The sequence below is a fragment of the Hibiscus syriacus genome, unplaced genomic scaffold (genome assembly GCF_006381635.1).
Source record: "Hibiscus syriacus cultivar Baekdansim isolate YM2019G1 unplaced genomic scaffold, ASM638163v2 tig00110442_pilon, whole genome shotgun sequence".
In the NCBI taxonomy this organism is placed as follows: domain Eukaryota; kingdom Viridiplantae; phylum Streptophyta; class Magnoliopsida; order Malvales; family Malvaceae; genus Hibiscus; species Hibiscus syriacus.
The window spans coordinates 1,197,209-1,205,166 of NW_024062738.1; the positions used below are offsets into that span (position 1 = coordinate 1,197,209).

Below are 7,958 nucleotides of genomic sequence, written 5' to 3' on the forward strand. Positions count from 1 at the left end.
TCAATATCCTGCTAGCATAATGAATAGCATGGAAGACTTGGTCCTTGCGTTGCCCCAACACTGCTTCAATAGTAAAATCACTAGCATCACACATTAGTTCAAAAGGTAAATTCCAATCTGGTGTGACGACAATAGGGCATTAACTAGCTTGGATTTGATTGTCTTAAAAGATTTCAGAACTTCAGCATCAACCATGAATTTATTGTTTGCTCCATTGATGAACACAATGCTTTGGCTATTTGGGAGAAATTCTTAATAAACCTTCGATAAAAACCTGCATGCCCTAGAAATCTTCTTGCGACTTTCTCATTTGATGGTGGAGGTAATTTCCAATGACTTCGACCTTGGCTTTATCCACTTATATTCCTCGTTGAGAAATACGATGCCCCAACATTATACCTTCAATTACCATGAAATGGCATTTTTCCCAATTTAACACAAGGTTGGTCTCTTCACATCTCTTTAAAACAGTGCTAAGTTGTAAAGACATTGCTTAAAATCTTACCCAAAAATAGAAAAAACATCCATGAAAATTTCCAAGCAACCTTGAATTATAACAGAGAATATTGACATCACGCAACGCTGGAATGTTGTTGAAGCGTTACATAAGTTGAATGTCATTCTTCGAAAAGCAAAAGTTTCATAATGGACAAGTGAAAGTCATTTTACCTTAATCTTCATGGGCTATAGCAATCTGATTGAAGTTGTTATACCCATCAAGGAAACAATAAAAGGCTTTTCCAAAAAGTCTCTCCAGCATTTGATTAATGAACGACAACATAAAGTTATCCTTTTTTATAGCTTTATTCAACTTGTGGTAGTTCATGAAAATTCTCCATCCCCTAGTTGTACATGTGGGAACCAACTCATTATTCTAATTTGTTACCACGGTGATTACACCTTTCTTAGGGATACATTGTATAGGGCATATCCAATTACTGTTAGAAATGGGTATATGATCCCAGCATCCAACCATTTTATGACTTCTTTTTGAACCACTTCTTTCATAATTGGGTTCAGTCATCTTTGCTGCTTAATAGAACTACTACTCGAATCCTCTAAGAGAATTTATGCAAGCAAAATGATGAGCTTATCTCTTTTATGTCAGTAATTCCCCAGGTAATAGCCTTCCAACTTGCTATAGCACGGAAATCAAACTATCAACTTGAGATACTGTAAGCTTTGTTGCAATGATAACTGGCAGAGTATCATTTTTTCCAAGAAAAGTATATCTCAAATGCTCGGGCAAGGGTTTGAGCTCAAGCTTAGGTGGGTCATCTATAGATGTCTTTGGTGCTTGAATCAATTGATCAGGAAGGTGTAATGACTCAAAGTGTTGCATGAAAGTTCCTTCCTCATCGTCCTCAATTCCTTCAAATACTATAGTATTGGTTGTAACAACTCTCATGTTGTAACTTTCATCTAAATGCTCATGTACATAAACATCAAAAGCATCAATACTAATACACTTGGCAGTATTATCCATATAAGAAACATTTTTCAAAACATTGAAAGTAATATATTAATCATTTAAGTGCATAGTGAGTTCTCCCTTTTCCACATCGATTAATGCTTGCCCTGTAGTAAGAAAGGGTCTTCCAAGAATGATTGTAACTTCCATATTAGCTTCATAATTGAGTATAATGAAGTCAATTGGGAATATGAACTATCCACTCGAACCAGCATATTCTCCACTATTCAACTTTGGATGCACGGTGATATTATTAGCAAGTTGTAGCATCACGGTTGTTGGCCATGTGTCTCCACTTTCAACTTTCCTAAAAATATATCATGGCATTAAGTTAATGATAGTACCTAAGTAGCATAAAGCTTTACCAATAAACTGGCACCAAATCTCTGTGTCTTTAAGCTTTGGTGGTAATCTGCTTGTGGCCATAGCGCTGCAGCCTTCAGTCAATGCAAAAGTTTCGAACTCACCTAGCCTCTTCTTTTTGGATAGTAATTCATATGTGAATTTGATGTACTTTAGGTTTTTCTCCAAAGCATCTATCAATGGAATGTTGACTGTTAGTTAGCGAAGTAGATCAATGAACACTTTAAATTGTTGATCTTTCTTGGTCTTTTTAAAACTTTGAGGAAACGGAGAAGGAGGTCTTTAAGTTTCTTGATTTTGATATAGTTGTGGCATTATGGGTGTAATAGGAGCATTGGTTAGGTAATTCTAGTAGAATTACCTCATTATCTATAGTATTTGTGGCAAATGTGTCTTGTGATACCTCATTATCTTTGGGTTGTTGCTCATCATCTTTCTTTTTGTTCTCAAAAGTGGGTCTCCCAATATGAATTCCACTCCTAATTCTGATGACCTTCCAATGCTCATTACAATGAGCCTTCTCATGAGCATTAAGGACTTTGGTATCACTAGGTAGCATCCATGGTTTCCTGTTACTTAAGGCATTGGCCAAATGAACAACTTGGTTTTCCAACGCTCTTAAGATGCTTATTGGGTTTGGATTAAGGCTTCACTCATTTGATTTATTGATTTATTTCTCGAAATGTACTCATTTAGTAGGGACAGAAGATAAGTCAAATTTGACGCATGATTAGATTTTTCCCTTGATAATTCTGCCTTTGATGTGGCATAGTCGGCTGTTGATTGAAGTATTATTGCTGGTTGCTGAAGTTGGATTGTACAATATTTGGATTGGCTATGTTTTGACTCCTCCATGACAAATTGGGATAGTTGCGATAGTTGGCATTATATGAATTCCCATACATGTTGGCATTTTCTCCCATATTAAAATTTCTTATAAAACAAATGGACTCGGTGTTTTGTCGGAATTCATTATAATTATGTGCATATCCAAAATAAACACAAGAGGGGGAGAAACATTTTTGCCTTATGCATGCCACCCAGCCTTTGCAATTTCTTTACCATATCCGTCAATGATGTAATTTGATACATCATCGAGTTCAAAGCGTCAGTGTCTGGTGATGCAGCATTATGTTTACCAAACATGTTCCTCGTATCGGGGTATTAATAGTCATTATTAGAAATCTTCTCCAATATATCATATGTTTCATTGTACGACTTGTCCAGTAGTGCTCCATTTTCTGAAGCATCAACCACTATGCAAGTGTGCATATTTAACCCATTATAAAACATCTCCACTTGCATCCAATGGGGAAATCCATGCATCGGGCACTTTTAGAGTAGCTCCTTGAAACTTTCCTAAGCTTCATATAAATATTTGTCTTCAAGATTCTAAAAAGAGGTAATGTCATTCCTTAGCTTTGCATTCATATTAGGAGGATTAAAATGCAACAGAATTTTTTGAGTGAGTTTATTATAGGATGTTATAGAACCTGGTGGTAGCGAATTGAGCCAAGATCTAGCTTTATCGCGCAGTGAATATAGAAATAACTTTAGCTTCAGCCCCTCTTCAGGAACTCCTTGCTATACAAAGGGATCACATACGTCCATGAATTATATAAGGTGTGCTCTTGGATCTTTAGTGAAAGAACTGCTATATTACCCCAAAAACTACAATATTTGGAACATTACCAATTGGCAGCTTGGATGGTTGGTCATACTATTCTGGGATGTAAATCATCTAATGTAGGGACGATGTGTTCCTTGATCGGTCTATTGTAATCATACATATGGAAATAATGTTGCTGCTCAACTCCAATGTTATAAAACATTTCTCCTTCGTGTTGTAGCGGTGGTATAACATCATGTGGTTGATCACCCATTTGAATTTAGTTTCGATTAGCTTCTCGTCGAAGATGTCTAAAGGTTCTCTCAATCTAAGAATCAAATGGTACCAATTTGTTACCTTCAGACATGCAATAGAAAAGTACATAAAAAAACAAAAGAGTTAGTAAAATAAAACAAAACTAAAAAATAAACAGTTGCTCCCCTGCAACGGCGCCAAAAATTTGATGCTCTAGAAAATACTATAGCATAGTGCAAGCATACACTATTGTATCAAAGTAATAAAGTAGAAATCCTTTTGGTATTTTGGATATCAAACCCACAGAGAGCAGATAGTTTATAATTAAGTTAACGAAATAAATTTTGGTTGAAATTGTATGTAAAGGAAACTAGTATTCAAAGAGAAAATATAATGGAATAGAGGAAGGTCATGCTACAACATTGGAAATAGCACAGAGTCAAAAATCAAATAAAGTGGGATGATAAATGGGATTCCTTGTTCAATTCATGCATTTAACTTAACTACAATGTATTTAACACCAATTGCTATAAATGGATTAATATGAATTAGGTCTCACTAAGACATTCAATCACATAGTAATAATTCTATATATTGGCAATATACATCTCGTCATGCATTTGCTTCTTACAATACCAACGCCATGAAATTAGTATGAAAAGCATTCAATTTATTTCTAAAGAAAATAAAAGCATACATTAAACAATGAAATCTCTTTCATCATTCATAAACATAAGGCACAAAGTAGAAAATTAAACAGTATTCATATAAATAAGGTACCACCCAAATGACTAAGTTTGAAACATTCAACATCCCAAATATAAAATTCAAGTAGATAAACTTCCCTATCTTAGAAAAAAGTTTAAGTAGTTGAGTGATCTTGCTAACTGTCGAAGCTACTCGGCAAAGCTGACTCCCAGATGCTGCAGCACTCGACGCTCGATGTAGCTTAGGCGAGCATGGAAAAGTGACAAGAGATTTTGTGTGAAAGAGGATAAAATAAAGAATTGATGATTAAATGAGTTGAGGTAGGTCCTATTTATAGGTAAGGAGGTCAAAATAGTATCCATTGGGTATTCATCATGTAACACCTAGCTGTCTCGGTTCCAAAAGGTATGTCTAGACTGGTGAGTTATCAGTTGTTGTAGCATTTACTTCTTCGCTGCAACATCTGCACTTTTTAGCAAGAAAATCAAAATTAGCCTAAGTTAACCAAACTTTAAACAATGAAAAATATATATAAAAATAAGAATAACTAAACGTAAAATGCTATTAAACATACTTAATTCCATGTCAAACCTAGATAAAAAGTTGTAAATTGATAACTCTTTCGGAGAGTTATCACCAGCCAATCATCTCTAAGGCCACAACCACCTTCACAAGGCTACATTGTTAGATGGATACCCAACCCCACTATTCACATGAGGATGTATTCTTCTGCCAGCCAATTATCTCCAAAGAGGCATAAGAGTCATACTTGATTTTATTGGTAGCATAAACCTTTTGTTTGATATTTTTTGAGTAGTGCATTTAACATACATTTGACCATCATGTTTCGATTAGTTTATATTGTTACAATTTTTGTTGATAGCTGAAAAGAGTTTATACATGCTCCAAGATTTGGTTTGGAAATGTCTTTTTTGTTTATGTATATTGGTCAAACATGTGATGCATATCATATATTGGTCTGGAAATGAATGCAATAATATTTTTGTATGTTTGCTTTCGTAAGACAAATTTAAATTTAAGATACAACTTTAACATTTCATTAATACTTAAAGCACAACATTGACAAAACAACAAAAGAAGACAAAAAATAGATAAAATGTTAAGTGAGTAACATTCTAACATATCTTATAACCCCTAGATCACTCCCATAAAGAAGATAACAAAAGAAGTAAAAATCCAACAAAATTTGCATTTGCTTTGTTCTTGCTCAATTGCTCCAATCTTTTATAGAAGACAAAAAATAATACTTTTTGACAAAAAAAATTGGTGGATCATACCAATAAAAAATTTGCAAACACTAACCCCTTTTCCTAAATTTCCACATCCTCAAAACCACCTACATGGATTTTCATCGATCCCGGTTGTTTTTAGCATAGTACAAACTCCACAGAAGCTCAAATAGTTCATGTTTTATGCATCAGTGCTTCAATTTTAGTGTTTCTTCTTCTTCCTTCACTTTACTCTTTGTTTCTTCTATTTTAGCATCCACTTTAGGGATTTTAGAATAGGGAAAATTTGAAATAAGGAGGTTTAGGGTTACTTTAGATAACAACAAAGAGAGACAAATTTTTTTCTTATGTGGCATTGTAACGTGGTCTTATGCATATCCAACATGGAAATAAAAAGGTCATGGAAAATCCATGCCAAACGTATTGTTAGTTTTCTACCGGAGAGTGGCTTGATCAAACCATTTAGAAACTTGGGTGGTTTGATTATAAAATTGAAATGTTGGTGGTCAAAAAGATTTTTTACCATAGTTTGGTGGTCCCCCTTCTAGCTGACCCTTAATTATATTTAATTTATGGATAAACTACATCATATACCACTGAACTTTAGTCGTTATATCATTTATACCACTGAACTTTAAGTTTTACAAATTATAACACTGAACTTTAAGTTTTACAAATTATAACACTGAAATTTGGTTTTCATTTCAATTATACCACTGAACCGTTAAATCATTAATGAAATGATGACGTGGCTAATAGTTATCAACGTGGCTAATGCCTGTCGACATAGACACCTCACTAAAATGACGTTGTTTTGATCTGATTGTTAATGATTTGAAGGCCCAATGGTATAATTGAAATAAAAATCAAAGTTCAATATTATAATTGGCAAAATTAAAACTTTAGTTGTATGAACGATACAACACTTAAAGTTCTATGGTATCTCATGTAGTTTACCCTTAATGTAATATTAAGGAGGATCGAATTGTTAGAGTCTAAAAATTTTGTGCTAGTTATTAAAATCCTAAGAATTTTAGGGACCTAAAACTGAATTTAACCATCCATTATTTGCTGGAAAAATAATAAATATGTAGAAATTAGGATTTAAACCCATGTCATGTTCTCTGGACACCAAATAAGTTTTTCCCCTTTCCATAACTCAAGAAAAATACACAAAATCAAACCAATACTTAAACATTTCAACTCCACCATCAATTCTCTCCGTCAAGTAACCACCGACCGTTTATGGCATACACCGTCATTACCCACGTGAACTCTTTCAATCCACGTCCAAACCCCAGCGACCCAATCATCGAGAAACGTCTTCATTTGTCATAGAGAGTGCTTCAAAGCCACAGCGGAGCCCAAAATGGTCATCATTATTTTCGTCATTTTTCAATCGATCCAATCAATGTTGCACAACAACGTCACCACCATTGTAGTCCTTTTGCAGCTCAAATCAAAACTCAAGTGGTTTGGTCAACCTAGTCGACGTAATTTCCTCTGTCCATCGTGGGTAATTTATCCGACCACTTTTCCTCATTTTTCGTCATATATTTTAGCTTGTTTCCGAGTCAATGCGGTTAAATTTTGGTGAATAGTTTTTTTAAGCATTTGGATGGCCATAACCGTCTTCTAGGTCACTGTGTGTGTCATCACACATCGTCATTATATGTGGGGTAGGTCCTCTAATCGAGAACCCTCTAAAATCAGTTTGGTCAAATTGAACCATGTCAAATCGTTTTGGACTGAGTTAACCCGAACCGCGTCAACTCGAATGGAGTCAAAACAAACCAAGCCTTTAAATTTGATCAAACATTTGACTTTGACCGAACCGTTTACTTTGACCATAGTTGACTTTGAATTTAACCAAAATTTTACTTTTTGAAAAGTCATATTTTAGGTTTTTTGACATCATGAGTCTAATTTAGCGGTACGTTTTGCCAAATTCTAACTCGAAAGCCCTGAAATAATCCTATTAACCCTAAAATGCATTAATAGTTTTAGTATTTTAATATGATAATTGGATTTTGAATGCATACTTGATTTGAGAACTTATTTTTATGAAGGTACTCATGTTTCCACGATCGAGAGTCACTAGATCTGGTGCTTATCGTCTAGCAGATCTGCATGGTTCGTGTACTCTGAGAGTTACTCAAGGGTTTGTATAAATTACTTAAATGAGTTTATAATCCATTATATCAAGATAGTAATTGAATTTCCTTTGTACTTAGGTTCTAGTACTGCTGTAGACCGTGATAGGCAGACCCACCAATAGACTACTTTATTAAACTTCTCAAAC

At 34.5% G+C, this 7,958-nt stretch overlaps 1 non-coding gene across 1 annotated transcript; it reads left to right on the forward strand.

Moving 5' to 3' along the window:
* The first annotated feature begins 3,149 nt into the window (after positions 1–3,149).
* On the forward strand, positions 3,150–3,256 carry LOC120125746. Its single transcript, XR_005516391.1, has one exon. It is a non-coding gene; the product is annotated as a small nucleolar RNA R71 (small nucleolar RNA).
* Positions 3,257–7,958: the final 4,702 nt, after the last annotated feature.